Source organism: Cibotium barometz, chromosome 43 (genome assembly GCF_041138505.1).
Source record: "Cibotium barometz isolate CiBa-2024 chromosome 43, ASM4113850v1, whole genome shotgun sequence".
In the NCBI taxonomy this organism is placed as follows: Eukaryota; Viridiplantae; Streptophyta; class Polypodiopsida; order Cyatheales; family Cibotiaceae; genus Cibotium; species Cibotium barometz.
Window position 1 is genome coordinate 25,352,837 of NC_141088.1, and position 17,688 is coordinate 25,370,524.

A 17,688-nucleotide genomic window follows, 5' to 3' on the forward strand; every position below is an offset into this window, starting at 1 on the left:
GATTTTGGCACTTCAACTATGGGCAAGACTTTAAGTGGCGTTGTATTTCACACATCCTAGGTTCCCAACCATTTATGAAAGAGGTGGAAGAGGAAATTTCAGATTTGGCAACTCTTTTCCTAGACCTCCAAATGTTTATGGGAAGCAAGTTGATGTGAAAGCATATAACAAGAGTAAGGTTATTGGTGAAGACCGCTTGACTTGAAGGCAAGGGCTTATGCTTCAAGTGTGGTGACAAATGGAACGAGGATCATTGGAAGGTTTGTAAGGCCAAGAAGACGACCCTAAGCATGGTTCTCACAGAACCTTGCCATGAAGACATAAAAGAGGATGTGGATGATTATGAGGAGTGTTTTGAAGATGCCAACACTGAAGTTGGGAATGTAGAGAATAGCAGTGAATTTCCTTTTAATTCGGGTAGATCAAAAAAGAGTGAAGTTGACTATGATGATGGGTTACCATTGCCTATGTGTGTTCATATTCGTGTGACAAGGATAAGGTTGAAGTCATGCATAAATGGAAGGGTGGCACATGTTTTGGTAACACAAAATCCATGTATAGTCTCAAATTAGAGCCCATAGCTTTACATGTGTGGCATGAAGTTCAAGTGGCTAATGGGGCAATGATGGTTTGCACATTGGTATGCAAAGATGTGAGTTTGATACTCACAAGTGATTATACTTGTAAGGCTGATTTACTTGTCTTGGATATGGGTCCCATTGACATCATATTGGGATGTGATTGTTTGGCAACTCTTTGGTTATTTCACATGAATTTATAGCAAGGGTATATGAGTTTCATGCATGGAAATCATGAGGTTACATTGACCGGAACTCATGTGTGAGTATTAAGATGATCAATGCAACACAACTCTAGAGGGGGCTTAAGAAAATGGGATGCCTATATGTTTTATAGCTTTGTAAGGAAGAAATTAATGAGGAAAAGAGTGAGGTTATGCATAAAGGTATGAAGGAATCGTTAAAGGAGTATGAAGATGTGTTTCAAATGCTAAAGTACTTGCCACCAAAACGGGAGGTGTATCATGCAATAGAGCTTGAGACGCACACCAAGCCCATTAACAAACCACCCTATAGATTGTTAAAAGTGGAGAAGGATGAAGTAGCAAAGCAAGTGCAAGAGCTTATGGACATGGGATGGTTGCTCCTAGCCAATCACCTTTTGCATCACCCGTACTCTTTGTCAAGAAGAAGGACGACACTTTTTGCATGTGTGTGGACCATGGGGATTTCAATAAATCTTCAATCAAGAATAGATTCCCTATTGCAAGGATTGATGACTTGCTTGATGAGTTCAAGGGTGTATGTTTCTTCTCCAAGATTGATTTGAGATCGGGGTATCACTAATTAAGAATCAAAGACAGAATTTTAGACAAAGAGAGGGGTCTCTACCACTATTTGGTTATTCTATTTGGGTTGTGCAATACACCGGCAATGTTTCAAGCCCTAATGAAGAAAGTTCTTGGACCCTTTGTCTACAAATGGGTGCTTGTATTCTTCAATGATATTTTGATATATAGTAAAGGGGAGAAAGAGCACTTACTACATGTAAGGGGTGTTTTGGATGCCTTAAGAGCCAACAAGTTGTATTCAAAGGAGAGAAAGTATACATTTATGTCACAAAAGGTTGAGCATCTTGGACACATAGTGAGCAAGGAAGGCATTATGGTGGATCCCAAGAAGGTGGAATGTGTTAAGAATTGGCCCACACCTACAAATACCACTCAATTATTAAGGGCATTATTGGGCTTGTCATCATTCTATAGGAGGTTCATTAAGCAATATGCTCATATTACCTCTCCTCTTACCGATAAGCCTAAGAAAGAGTCTTTCTTTTGGGATGCCATAGTCGATAGGAGCTCCAAGAGCTCAAGAGAATGCTCACATTAGCACCCATACTTGTATGGATGGACTTCACAAGGCCATTTACGGTTCAAGACAATGCATGTGGAAGAGGCATTGGGGGTATTTTATGTCAAGATCATGGACTAATTGCATTTGAGAGCCAAAATCTTGATGAGAAAGAGATGGTTATGCATGTCTATGATTAAGAGATGTTAGCAATACTTCATGCAATAAAGAAGTGGCATCATTACTTGTATGGTAGTCACTTCTTTGTGAAGAGTGATTAAATAGTATTTTTTGTCTCAACCTACACTATCGTGATTAAATAGTATTTTTTGTCTCAACCTACACTATCTTCCAAGCAAAGAAGATGGGTGACTACATTACAAAACTATGATTTTGAAATCTCTTACATGAAAGGGAAAGACAACATTGTGGCGGATGCATTGTTATGTATATGGACATGCATATGCATGGCGATTTTGGAGGTACATAAGGATTGGATATTGGATATCCAAGAGGAGTACCTATTGGATGAGGAAGTGTACCAATGTGGCAAAAATTACAGCAAGGTCACATGATGATTTATTGCATTTTAATGGACTCATCTACTATAAAGGTAAAGTCTACCTTGTGCTTACATCGAGCTACAAGAAGAGGTTGTTAGAAGAGATTCATTCTTCTCCATTATCAGAGCACATGGGCCGGTTCAAGACCTTCGAGAAGGTGCGGAAGAGTTTTATTAGAAAGGAATGTGGAAAGATATGTATGCTTTTGTGACAAGTTGCTTACCTTGTCAACAAAACAAGGATCACACACATAAGCCCGGTGGTTTGCTTCACCTTTGCCCATTCTTGATGGAAAATGGATGCATATTTCTATGGATTTCATCATAGGGCTACCTCACACAAGGAGGGGATGGGATAGCATATATGGTAGTGGACCACTTGAAAAAAGTAGCACATTTTATTCCTCCCAAGGTCAAAATTTTAGCATCTATGGTTGCAAAACAGTTTGTGGATCATGTGTTCAAGCTACATGGAGTGCCACAACAAATTGTTAGTGATTGAGATGTGAAGTTTATGAGTACATTTTGGAGGAAATTGTTTGAGATCACCTCGAAAAACCAATGGACAAATGGAGATGGTGAATAAGTGGGTGGAGGCTGACTTGAGGCATTATTGCCATGGTACATAAGGTGTTTGGGATGAGTGGCCGCTTGCCGAGTTTACTCATAATAGTATGCATCATGAGATCATATGCATGTCACCTTTTGAGGCACTCTATGGTGGGTACAAAGTGAATATGCCAATGATGGTTCAAAAGCAAAGGGAGGTAAAATCCTAATGCAAAAGAGGATATGGAAAAGTTGGATGCACTCTTGCAATAATGCAAAGCTAATATATGAAGCAAGCTCAAGAAAGGATGAGACACTATGCTAATGCTCATAGGAGACCATTGGAGTTCAAGGAGGGTAATTAGGTGTTCTTGAGGATTCCCAAGACAAGATATGGTACTCTCAAGGGAAACACAAATACCAAGTTAGCTCATCGCTACTATGTGCCATACAAGGTGGTGAGGCGTGTTGGTGAAGCTGCTTATCAATTGGCACTTCCATCAATCTCAAAGATTTATGATATGTTCCATGTACATCTCAAAGCTTACCTTGGGCCGGAGGTATTTGTGCAAGATGAGCTTCATCTAGTGAATAAGGAGGGTATGATTGAATATGTGCTGGAAGCAATTTTGGGTACAAGAGAAAGAGTTCTTCGCAGCTGTACATTAGTGGAGTATTTGGTCAAATGGCGAGGCCCACCTCTATATTGGAAGGGTTTGAAGGGTTGTTGGATGCATTCGGGAAGTCCAATGAGGGTCAAGAACAGTGAATTAGCTTGCTGGAAATTCTTGTAAATTTGCTTGGGTCAGCCCTCTACCCTTTGGTATTGGATGCATAGTGTAAGGGAGATTCATGAGGCTTATGTGTTATTATGGAGTGGACGTTATGGCATGTTTTGAAGGAATTTGGAGCAATTTGTAGCCATATACATGCAATTTTGGCCTCCCGTACATGGTGTGAGCATGAGGTTGAAGTTTGACATGAATACTTCATCCATGTGGATTGTGGTTGTACATATCAATGGTTCGAGGATGAAATCTCTTGGGTAGAGATGGTTTGTAATGATGGTCTCATATGTAATAATGGGCCCAAGTCCAATAGACCATGCCCATGGAAAATATTATTCTTAGTATGAAAAGGGTGGTCATGTATATATACCAAAATAAGCCATATTTGGGGCTAATCACTTGATAAATCACTCTTTACTTTTTCTAAACCTAGGCTAATCTCTCTAATCTAGGCTAATCCAAGGCTAAGCTAGCCTAATCTAGGATAATCTAGATGTTGATTTGTTTCAGGGTGGTGTGAATATTCTAGGCTATCCAGTATGCTTATTTTGGGATTAGTGTGTGCATTCTATCTCTTAATTATTTTGGGATCAATGTGTGTATTGTTTCTCTTAATAATGGAACAATGTGAAATTCTACTCCCATTGCTTGTAAGTGCTTTATGTGAACATAGTGTGTGCTAGGTTACATTAATTCAAATACGAAATTTAAAGTAAAAAGGAAAAATTGTATAAATTCTTAACAAATTCAATCGAATAATTCGAAAAAACATCATGAATTTGGAGGAATTCGATTTTAGACTTAAATTTTGGTTTAAACATTTTTTCGAACGAAATATTTATTTTAATCGAATTTTCAAACCGAATCATAATTATCTAGGTCAAAAATTATATAAAGTTAAAATGAGAAGTCATACGTGTATGTTTTGATCAAGGATTCTCTCTCTCAAGACATCAAATAAATCAAGGAGGATTGGTAAATAAATTTAATATTTACATTTGATTAAGCTTACGTTTTTATTTGAAATACATTATTTATTTTTATAGTATTATAATTTATATTTTTTATTTCCTATTTCATTTGATGAAGCTTGCTTTTTTATTTAAAATATGTGTATTTTTATTTATATTATTTTTAAATAAATTTTTATTATCAATATAGAATATTAAATAATTATTATGCTTTCATTTAATGAAACATAATTTTTTCATTTGTAAGATATGATAGAATTATTTAAGTAAATCTTTCATTTTATTGAAGTGGCAGCTTTTTCATGTGGATGAGATAAATAATATTGTTTACATTTGATGAAGTGAAAACCTTGTCATTCGTAAGCTATAAAATTTTTTATTTCATAAATAATATATCTTAATCGTTGAAGTGAAAATTTTATTGAGCAAATCATTTCTTGCTTCTTAAATTTTGATTCTTACAAAGAATCATTGTTTGAGTAATTCAAAGTAAAATTGATCAAATTCTTAAAAAAATATTTATTTTTTATTTTATTTTAAATATAGTATATTTTCTTATTACATTCTATAAAAGAAAATAAATATTTTAAAATAAAATTTAAATACTCTATTCTTAAATTTTACATAATTAAAAAATATTACTTATATAATAGATATAAAATATTTTGTTTATATTTTTATAAAATGTGAAAACTAACAATGCCATGGGCCACCGCGCAGAAAAAAAAAGGCCCTGACCTTTGAGTCGAGAATAAGTAAAGTAACTTTGAGTATTGAAGTAGAATAACTTTTTTCAAACTTGATTTAGTCGGAATAACTTTGAATGCACCACCCTTTGTAAGTGCTTTAATCTTCGAAAAGTTCTCCGCATATCCCGGAGAGCAAGTTTTGTGGAAGACTATCACATCATTGGCAAGTTTGCCAATGTACTTGAGTGCAGAGTCCTGAACCCTTCCTTGGCCACCAGATCTTCCATTCCTCAATGCAAATCCATCAAGATACATAATTTTTTGCAAAATAAAATTGATGTCAGGTATCGATCATGCAATGCATTGGAGAGGATGATTTTTTTAAAAGAATAGTCCCAAATTTGATACTTAGGGCCTATAGGGCAGCATGTAGACCCCACATGTATGATCCCATGCCCATCAGAGGCCTATAGGGCAGCATGCCCATCAGAGGCCTATAGGGCAGCATGTAGACCCCACATGTATGATCCCATGCCCATCAGAGGCTGGGAAGTGCACTGTCCGAAGGCTGGCATGGGAAGCCCTGATTTTTACAGATTCAGGGCTTCCCACGTGAGCCTTCGGATAGTACACTTCCTAGCCTTTGATGGGCATGGGATCATACATGTGGGGTCTACATGCCCTAGAGGCCCTAAATATCAAATCTTGGGAGCAACTAGTAAAAGAAGATACCTTTTCTGGTTCTTCCAACTCCTTTTGCAAGGGTGCCTCCAGACTTGCTCTTGGAATGCATCTGATCGTCCGGCTGGACCACATGTGCCGCATGTTGTGGTCGAGATCCGAAGCGTTCATTCTGCAAGCACTCAAACTCTTCATCTGTGATCTCATATTGAGGATCTGCATCCTCAATCTACTTCTGGACGGCAATGATAACAGAGATATCATCTACACTACTTTCATAATATCGCCCTATCTCATCAACCTTTGGGGTAGGGCTTCTTAGTAATCAAAGTCAAGGAAATCATCACTAGCATCTCGCACAAAGTATACTATATAGTTCCTCCTCCCTCAAGTCCAAGAGCTCCAACAAACACATCTTGCATGAGGAGGTACTCCACCCCTTCGATGGTGATGGCACTCAATGAAGCTAGTGGTGGGTCGTGACTTTGGGTTTCAGCAGGTTGGATGGATGCAAGCGCCATGTGAGAGCTCTCGCGGCCTCAACGATAGGGTCTAGAGTGGTCTCCTTTGGCTCTATGTCTATGTATTGCACTAGAGGGAGATCTTGGATGTCATCATCCTCTGGCCCTTGAACATTAGAGTTCAAGATGTAAATAGCAAAAGCAATATCCTGCTCAATGAGATCGAGTGGGATGTGCTCTTCATAGGAGGTTGGGTCAGCGGTAGTGTAGAAATCTTGTCCGCCGACATGAGCTAGAGCTCTGTTCACCGCCTTCTTGTGGTTAGATCCACTCTTCATGCTCAAGAGGAACTCCAAAGGAATCCAACTCAAGGTGGAATTTGAGATAAAGTAGGTGAAGTTGTCCGTTGCATCACAAAATGCAGCTAGCAAGGTGGAGTTTGGGTCTAAGGTGGAGATGATAGCCTTGAGGTCTAAACTCTTGCAAAACCTAGGGTAGATCTAGTCCCCAAGGTGAGCATAGCGAGTGCTACTAATCCACACGGTGAAAGCAGGGGAGGCGGCCATGATGGGTAGTGGGGAGAGCTAGCACACAAAGGGAGAGCTAGAGAATAGATAGTATAAATGAGTTTGATCTATAACTTATACTCATATTTATACTTACACTTAAATTTCATATTTTTAATAAATTTATACTTGTGTTTATTATATACTTACAAATATCTATAAACTTATATTTATTTTTATACCTTATGTTTATACTCTAGTAAATAAAGGACACTTCATTACAATATAATAAATAATCATACTTCTATTTCTTGTTATATTGTATTATTATTATTATTATATTATATTATTTACATAGTTACTTATAATATTATTTGCACTTAAATATATACTTAACGTTATATTTATTTTTAAACTTATATCTATAGACTTAAAAATTAATGACACTTCATTAAAATATAACAAATCATAAAAATATATTTATATTTCTAGCATAATTAATTATATTACTATTTACACTTAAATATATACTTATATTTATATTTACGTTTATACTTACTTATACTTATCATTATTTTCTTACATATTAAAGGGTTTGAAACACACTAGACTTAAAAAACCACAACACTTTATGAAAATGAAGAAAATTAAATTTACGACACTTTTAGAGGAATAACTTCTTATATTCACTTGGAAGAATAAGAATTACATTGACTGCGATGCTAATGTTAACGCAAAAAGAGGCTCACACATCTCCTCTAATCGATTAGTGTCATAGGCATTGGTTTGATAAGTCGATCTTGAGCAGAGTTCATGGGACACTACCCTTGTGTGTGGAGAGGTCCTTCCTTCACTCCTTCGGACATCCATTATCACTCTGGCACTACTCCAGCTTTGGATAATTCCCTTTCCTCACCTCTCACACACACACTCTCTCTCATAAGCACACTCCCAAGATGAGAGAAATTCGTATACATATAAGGCCATGGGCGTTCACATATAAACCTCTCTTCTATAATCACACATCGTTAACTAAAGACTCCATAACTGCATGTTTTTTGTGGTTACCCACTAATAAACAGTGGCCTATGGGTATCACCAAGAAGATGTAATGAAATAATAAAATAAAAGAAGAGTCTGAAAATCCCTCGTAGTAGGCGATGCTAATGTTAAGGCAAAAAGAGGCTCACACATCTCCTCTAATCGCTTAGTGTCATAGGCATTGGTTTGATAAGTCAATCGTGAGCGAAGCTCATAGGATGCTACCCTTGTGTGTGGAGAGATCCTTCCTTCACTCCTTTGACATCCATTATCACTCTGGCACTACTCCATCTCCATGGATAAATCCCAAGTTTCCTCACTTCTCACACACACTCTCTTACAAGCGCACGACCGAGATGAGAGAAATTGGTATACATATAAGGCCATGGGTTTCACATTCACTTAAAGTGTGTCCACCATGGTGCCCATGACATAGTTTTGGCTCATTCATGACCTTATATATACAAGGCCATAGGTGTTCACATTCACATAAAGTGTGTCCACCACCATGGGTGCCCATGACATAGTTTTGGCTCATCGTCGCCTCATATAATACTAGGCCATAGGTGTTCACATTTGCTCATAAAGTGTGTCCATCGTGGGTGCCCATGACATAGGTTTGGCTCATTCATGGCCTCATACAATTATAGTGGAAGCCATCATAATACATTATTGAAGTCCCTCTACTAGGAATCTCTACAAACTTTTCGCCACACACTTGAGAAGTGGTAATGGCAGAATAAACACCTTGGTTATCATGGGTGCCCCGTCCATCCATCCGTTGGTTGTTGTGGACATCATATTGTAGCTCCTTATAGCTTTGGCTCATTCATGGCCTTATACATACAAGGCCAGAAGTTGAGAGAAATTAGTATATATACAATGCCATAAGTGTTCACATTCACTTAAAGTGTGTCCACAATGTTTGCCTTAGCTAATTGGTGGTTGCAACCATGTCAACCAATGCGGTCTACATTTTATATTCTTATTGCTGGTGTGTCCGCATTTGCTAGTTAATGTCGGCAATGTTAAAACCAATGTGGTTGACAACTATACATAAGGATTATGGTGGCATGTTAAATGTACACAATAAATTTTGAGCTAATACCCATTGTGTTATGTAGCTCATAGCAGCTAATACCCATAGCAGCTAATACCCATTGTGTTATGTAGCTCATAGTAGCTAATACCCATTGTGTTACGTAGCTCATAGCAGCTACGTAACACAATAAATTTTTAGCTAATACCCATTATGTTACATAGCTCATGGTAGTACGGGGAGCTCGACCGGCCTCCGAGACCATCCACACTCGAGTGTGGATGGTGAGCGAGCTGTGGTTCAGGGGAGAGGGCACCTGGGCGTAGTCTCACACAGACAAATGGACAATGTCATGTGTGGGTGAGGCTATGGCTAGGTGGTGATCCAAAGCTCTCCTCCTCCCTCCGTTTGTCGTCAAGTTGCCGCTACCGTAGTATGACATTGGTATCAAAGCTTGGGTTCTCGTCTTTGCACATGGTCCATACTTGGGTGCCCGCTCGTTAGTCTATCCCTAACTCAGCTCGCCAATCAGCCTACCTAGCTCCAAGCTTCCCCAAACCTCGAAGCTAGTCTTGTGTGCGTGTAGCACACGGTAGATACACACTGGGCACATGACACGCCTCCCTCTCCATCTCTCTCTTGCTTTTGAAAAAGGGAGTCGGCTGGCTGCGTGGAGAGAGGTGGGTACAGGTCGCCTAAAGGGGAGCCGTAACAATACAGCAGGCTGACTCAAATTTTTTCTAAAAAATTTTTCAAAAAAAAGAAAATCTTATCCAAATTGGATCTGTAGCTTGAGGAGATCACGACTGTGTGGAGGAGCAAGAAGGCGGCCATAGCAAAAAACAGAGCAAACTCTCTTGCTGGGAGGCATAAGCTTGGGGGCAGCCTCCATCTTCTTGTTGACAACACTGCGCCTTGTCCTTGTTATACGCAACAAAGCAAAGCTCTCGCCATTTTTGCTTGCGCAACAAAGCAAAGCGCTCTCCCCGTAGCTGCTATGAGGTACGTAACACATATGTAGGAGGTAATAAAAGAAAAATAAATCTTACATTTCTACACAATAAATTTTGAACTAACACCCATCGGTTATTTAGGATATAATAAAATAAAAAATAGATCTTATAATTTTTTTTAATCAACAATTATATATATATATATATATACATATATATACATATATATATATATATGTATATATATATACATATATATATATATATATACATATATATATATAAACCAGCAGAAAACCTGAACAGCTTGATTTCAATCTGAACCATAGGGAAGGACAATTAGTTAGAATTGTTTTGGAAGAGGTACAAAAAGGATGGGTTTCTACTGCCCACTGCCCAGGACTGCAATTGGTGTAATGGGACTAAGTATATATATAAGAAACTAAGGAAGACTAAGGATAGATCGTACATTTCTACACCTAAAAGATTTTCCATTTGCAGTTAAAACACCACCACTATTGTTTTCTAAAACGTTGTCAAGTAAGAGACAAAGAATTCATTGTAGAACCAAAATATGTTGTAGAAAGTGCTAGAAAACACTCTGCTACAATGATTTCTAGCATTGTAAGCAAGTGTATTCTAACACTTTGAATCATTTACTTATTTATTATTATAATACATTAATTGTTTCATATATTCTAGTTAATTAATTTTGATAGCCTCAAATCGTTCCTTTTTATTCTTGCTAATAATTAGTAGTAATGGCATGAGGATATACCTGAGTCTATACCTTAATCTAAGGGTAGGGTATTTGATTTTTACTACACCTTAGTCACATTGCTTGCCCACCCTTCTTACAAGAGTTGAGAAAAAACCCCACCAATATGTTGCACACACAAGCTTTTTAATCGACTCTTGCAAATTATAAACATAGAGTATATGCTATTTTGTTTTTGGGGAATTGGATGCTTAATAGGGTAAATCAAGTTGATATTTAATAAGCATATATAAATTTTAATAAAACACTAATATTACACTCTTTAATGTTCTAAATTATCATTTTTGAATAGATGATAAAATTATCACACCACTTTTACACATTATGGTTGTTAAATGATAATTCACACTTTATATTCTTGGTTCTCATTATTTTGTGAACAAATCTACAGTAAGATTGCTTTCTTGGGATAAAATTAACATTATGCTAGCCTTGGAAGGTAGGATCACTTTCTTGTGAACAAATCTACAACAGTAAGATTGCATTGTGGTTCTTAAATGATAATTCACACTTTATATTCTTGGTTCTCATTATTTTATTAGCAAATCTATAGTAAGATTGCTTTCTTGGGATATAATTAACATTTATGCTAGCCTTGGAAGGTAGAATGACCTTTTCCTACTTGTTCTTGTATATGGACATGGTGGTTGCAGCATTCTAACTTTTGGAAGACTAGCTTGACCAAAGTAGGAGTCATTAATAGGCTTGGAAGCTTGGAATCTTGGGGTGCTCTCATTTAGGCTTACAATCTCCTTGATTTTGTAATACAATATATTTAGACATTATTTACACACTACCCATTGTTTTTCAAGGTTTCTCTTTCATGGCATGCATAACATGTGAAATTACAAGCCAAGGTGTGGCTTGATGGAGTTAACCTTAGTAGAAATGAGTAGCGATAACTTGTAAGGGCTTGCTTAGATATGCTAAGGTAGTTCTATAATAGTTCTATGCCGAGGTAGTTCTATAATAGTTCTTACTATTTTTAAAACGGCTAAAAAGCTTTAAGGTCAATCCCATATGAATTAGAGTTCCTTTTTTTCTGAATAGAATCTAGTAGATCATTTAGTAAACCACTTAGGGAAGGGTGTGAAGGCCATGAGTTCTCTCTTCATTTGGGCATGTAGGTAGAAGTTGTCTAATATTTATAACACTTTAACCACAATTACAGCTTCCAATCTTCTAAAAATAATACTTGGTAATGACCTCTCTTTGTTTGGGCATGAAGGTAGAAGTTGTCTAATCTTTGTAACACCTTAACCACAATAGCTTGAAATCTTCTTAAAAAAATACTTGGTAATGTCCTCTAGACCTTGAAAATTGTTTGTTGCACTCCTAGAGTAAAGTTCAAATCTCATTGAATTTTAATGCAAAGGGTAGAATTTATCTTTATCATTGAGTTCAAGCATTTGCATTGTGAAGTTCTAAACTTTAGCCTTTTTTTCAAAAAGGTACCTTGTGCCTTTGTCTTCAATGATAGCTACTTGTTGGAGTATTACAGTTTAAGGCTAATGCATTTTGAGCCAAAGTCATTGCATAATGAATGCGCTAGGCTTTTGAGGCTCATTCTTTGTTTATTCAATTCATTTATTCAACGTATGGTATCATCAATAGCAATGTGTTTTGAAATTATTGTTGGGACTTTTGATATCTTTCCAGTAATTTTAAGTTCTATTTACATATTTTTCTTCTATTTCCAACATTTTCTTTCAACACCCTTCCCTTTAGCACACTTGACAACATATCTTAATGTGACAATATTACTCAAGGTGTTTAGCCTTATTGAAAAAAATTGGGCCATTTTATATTTTATCAATGAAGCTTTTTTTTTTCCCATTTCTTCCTCTCTCACATATGTAGAAATGAAAAAAGAGGAAGATCTTCGTACTTTTTTTTATTTGATGTGTATCTCTTTCTCCCTCAAGGGTCCATAAAAAATGTGTACGGTAGTGATAACTAGATTATTTTAAGCATAAGATGTATTTTATGTATTGTAAGTTTTATGGAGAAAAAGGGGCTATTTATTAATAGTTCCAAGCTTCATAGTTTGAGGGGTTCCTTTTGAGTACACATGAGGTAACCCCCTAAAATTTCATTAGCTTGGCCCTTACTATTCCATATAAACATCAACAACACTAGCTTGGCCCTTACTATTGAAGCACTTTGGGTCCTCTCCATATAAACATCAACAGCATTTGGCACATGAAAAGATTTTTAAAAGCTTTGTTCTTGAACATACCGCATGAGGTTATTAGTAATTATGCCGTAATGAATTAATTTTTTAATGTGTTTATGAGTTGTGATTATGTGCAGGTGGGGGCGGAGCTTATATCTACGTGTTTGCTGGGTGTGGGGCAATTATGGTGAATATGAAGAGCAACGGCGAGATTGCACACGTAGGGGTGTCCGCCTCGTTTGGGCTTGTGGTGATGATAATGATCTACTCAGTTGGCCACATCTCAGGGGCTCATATGAACCCTGCAGTCACGCTCGCCTTTGCCACAGTTCGCCATTTCCCATGGAGCCATGTTAGTTCTGTGTGTGTGTGCGTGTGAGAGAGAGAGGTGTGTGTGTGTGTGAGAGAGAGAGAGACAGAGAGGAGAGAGAGAGTGTGTGAGCGACTGCGCGTTTGGTTTTTTTTTTTGAGTTTTATTTTTGCAGCTAGTTTTTTTTTAATTCACCCTCAGCCCCCTCTAATTAAAATTTTTAATTTGACCCATCACCGTTAGCCATTCCCCTGTCCAACATTTATCCCCAACACTCCCCTAAATCTATGCTGTTATATTATACTAAATCACCCTCTATTATGTGGTTGATTTAATAAAATGAAATTTAAAATATCAATGAGCAATTAATGTTCGTTTATATCTTCAACAAAGTTTGATCGGTAAATATGCCTTTCACGGATGTACGTATTTACACAAATTATTAAAAAAACGCATCTTCCACAAAAAAAAATGTAATGTAATATTTTTACAAGTACCTCCATTCGTGAATTTGGGTTAATCAAAGAGACTATACTTTTAATGTGTAATTTGGGCCATATATATATTGAGCCTAATCAAAGAGAATGTGGGATTGTTTTTTCTTTTTTTTTGGGGGGGGGGAGGTTCTTATGTAATAAAGGTAAATGTAAAAATGCCATAGTTTGAATTATTGAGATATTTTTATAATTTATAATTTTGAATATGTGTGTTTTTGCAGGTGCCTAGTTATGTGGGGGCTCAAGTGGTGGCATCAATTTGTGCAGGGTTTTCGCTGCGTGGGGCCAGTGGCCAAGATTGGGGCCACATTGCCTGCGGGATCTGATGTCCAGTCCTTTGCACTTGAAGCCATCGCCTCCTTCATCCTCATGTTTGTTGTCTCAGCTGTTGCAATTGATACTCGTGCTGTAAGCTCTTCACAAAACAAAACAAAAAAAAACCCATATTTTTTGCTGCTTTCCATTATTAACCCCACTAATCCAAGCCTTAGTTCCCATTATTTTTTTGTTTATACCCAAACTAGCTACCTCCACTCCCATAACTTTTATGTGTAATGTTTTTGTGTTGCTTTTTTAAAAATCTGCATTGCTTGCTTGTTTTTTTTTTAACTTCTATGGAGAGGATTTTTCATTGATGCATTCGATTGTGAGAGCTGTGATTTTCACAGGTGCATAAATTATCATCCTTTGTTGATCCTTCCTTCTGGCCTCGAGTCCTCGTTTCTTAACCTTGGTTTGATCAATTTAATAGTCTCCCTCGTCCTCTCATTAATTAATTAAAAAGAATTCCTCTCATTAATTAATTAAATTTCTTTTTACTCTTTGTGGGTCCCTATGATGGAGATTCTAATGTTAATTAACATAATAATCATTCTTTTTTCATGTTTAACTGATTCATGTTGCCTTGTATATGGAGATTAGAATGAGGATTACTTTTCGCTTTAATAGTGTGGACACATAGTAAATTGAAATGCATTGGTCAATAATAAGATTGGTTCATTTCTTGATTGAAGGAGATTGTAATGTCAAAGCATAAGGGTTAGCTTGGTTAATTATGATGTTAAAAATTGATCATGTAATGTTTTTGTTCTAGATTGGAGAGTTAGCTGGGTTGGCAATAGGCGCAGCGGTTGGACTCGATGCAATCTTCATGGGGTAAAGCAATAATATTTTTTATTAAAAGAAAGTAGATGAATCAAAATTTCTAATCGATTAAAAATGCATTAAAACATAGGATTTTATGTAGGCTTGAAACTTGAAGGTTGCAATGAAGGCTCCCACTAAAAAGAAGCTTGCAAATAAAGGCCATAAAAACATATTTTCCTTAATAGCAGGTTTCAAATGAAGGCCAAGATAGCACCGATGTTTTCAATTTTGAAAATTTTGAAGTCTAGGGCAGGGTTGTGAATTTAAAGCGTGATTGTATGTATGTAAAAAAAATAACTAAATCCTATGTATGTAAAAAAATATTAAATCTAGTTGTAGTTTAAGTTATCTATCTAAAATTAGTGCCTAATGGATGGTGGTTTTTTTGGGGTAAAACTGAAAGTATCTTAAGAGAGTTGCTGTACATGAAAGCTTTCTATAAAGAAGGCAAGGGGTGGGGATGAACTTTTAATAAAGTCTTAAGTGGCTTTGAACTTTTTAATAAAGGGATTCGGGAATTCACGTATTTTCCCGTGTGCATTAAAGTCGTGGAAAAATGGTTTTTTTTTTCCAAAGGTTCTTTGGTCTTGTAAATCATTGCATTCTCTCACTGGAAAAAAAACGTTTCTTTTTTTTTTCTGGGATTGCTATGATGTGGGGTTTTTTTTCCCTTGCTCGGCTTTGAAAAAGGGAAAAAAAACAATTTTTGTAATTGGCAAGAATTGATGCGGGAGATATTTTTGATTTTGTTTTTTCGAACGGGTTTTTTTTTGGGAGTAAATTGGGGAATTTATTTTTTATTTTGGCAGGCCGATAAGATATTTCTCGATATTAAAGATAAAAAATAAAGATAAAAAATATTTCCCGATATTAAAGATTTTTTTAAACGATATTTCTCGATATCATTGATTTTGTTTTTTCGAACGGTTTTTGTAAAGGAGGAATGAATATGTATGTAATTGGGGAATTTATTTTTTATTTTGGCAGGCCAATAAGCGGCGCGTCAATGAATCCGGCGAGGTCAATCGGGCCAGCGGTGGCGAGCCACGATTTTAAGAGCTTGTGGGTGTACATAGCGGGCCCCATTGTAGGCTGCCTTTTAGGGGCCTGGTCCTACAACTTGATCAAATTCCCCGAGAATTCCGAGCATCCCGTTTTCTCCCACAGCAAATCCTTGAGAGGCTCTCGCCGTGGTGGTGGATAAAAGTTTTAATTTAATTTAAACTAAGCCTCCTACCCTTCATATATCATCTCCCATAACATTAGTCTTTCCCCTAGTTAATTAAATCACATTGCTACTTTCCCCTTTTTATATCATCCATCACTCATAAATTTCTCTTTCCCTTACTTCTTATCTAGTTAAGTATCCACACTACCGCTCGCTTAACTCAAACATTTTATCAACCTTCACTTGCTTCACTACCTCGTTTATTATTTCCACGCTACCACTGTCTTCAAAGGCTTCCCGCATCCACTTCTCCTTCCCCATGGGTTTCAAATGCCTTATAATTCCTCATACATATCACTACCTTACTTTAACCTCTCCAATCATACATATGCCACATTTAACGCGACAATCGAACTTCTTTACCAATGATACTGGGATTGACTCATCGTCGTCGCAAAGTTTATCCTCATCTTTGTAATGTCATCAAGTTACGATATCATGCTTTCTCATCCTTAAATTGACACCTTCATCACCAAATATATAATTATGCATATGTTTTTGAGATGATGAGTCTACAAGCTTTTTGGATTGAATATGAGCCTAAGTTTGTCTTCACCACATGAATTCTTATTACACACAATATGCACCAAGAAAGATTGCCTTCCCTATGCATTAAATACATGGTAAGGATAGGTTAGCAAGTCATAATATATGAAAATTTAATTGGCTACTCTGTCACTTAGCATGATTTTGACCTCCTAAGGGGGGGCTTACAAACATTTGTAGACAACTATCACCTCAAAAAGGAAAGCCCTTCTCTTTTCCAGGCAAAAACTTACACATGCCTTCCATGCATTTGGTGAACAACTAGTCAATACAAGGTTCTTTGTGTTGAAGGAAACAACTTTTTTGTTGGAACTTGGAACGTACCTACTTGGGCCCAATGGGAGGGATGTTCACTCCTTGTCCTACGGTGCGTTGTCGCCAAACTTTTTTGGAGAAATTGTCCATGATGCACTTTTGGTGGGTCCAATTTAGGTTGTTTGTGAAATGGATAACCCTTTTTCTCCATTCAAACCATTAAAGTGTTACTTGTTTGTGGAAGTTTGTGGGGTCCTCCTTAGTATACAATACACACACGCTATGGGTCTTCAAAGCTATCCTTAAATGTGACTTACCATCATACAAAAGGTCAAAATATTTTAAAATATGACCACTTTGTTCTTAAACATATCAAAATTATTAGTATCTTTCTTTTGAAAATATGGACTCATGTCAAATCTCACGCTCTTTTCTCAACCATAAAATGACCCACCCACCCACCTAAGCAACCCATGGTTTCAAACTCAAAGCCCTTGCTATGAATGTGTCTCTCTCTCAATCAACATATACATATATACATACATATAAAAGTACACACACACACACACACACATATGTGTGTATGTGTGGTGTCAAGAGCTTGTCTTAGTCTTGTCGAATTATATTTTGTTGGGTATTTCCTT

The 17,688-nt window shown here is 36.7% G+C and overlaps 1 pseudogene across 1 annotated transcript; it reads left to right on the forward strand.

Moving 5' to 3' along the window:
- Positions 1-290: 290 nt before the first annotated feature.
- Positions 291-17,251, forward strand: LOC147613721 (aquaporin NIP1-1-like; annotated as a pseudogene). Its single transcript, XR_015263175.1, has 5 exons — positions 291-417; positions 13,200-13,414; positions 14,091-14,277; positions 14,963-15,024; positions 16,003-17,251. The product of XR_015263175.1 is annotated as an aquaporin NIP1-1-like (transcript).
- The last annotated feature ends 437 nt before the right edge of the window (positions 17,252-17,688 follow it).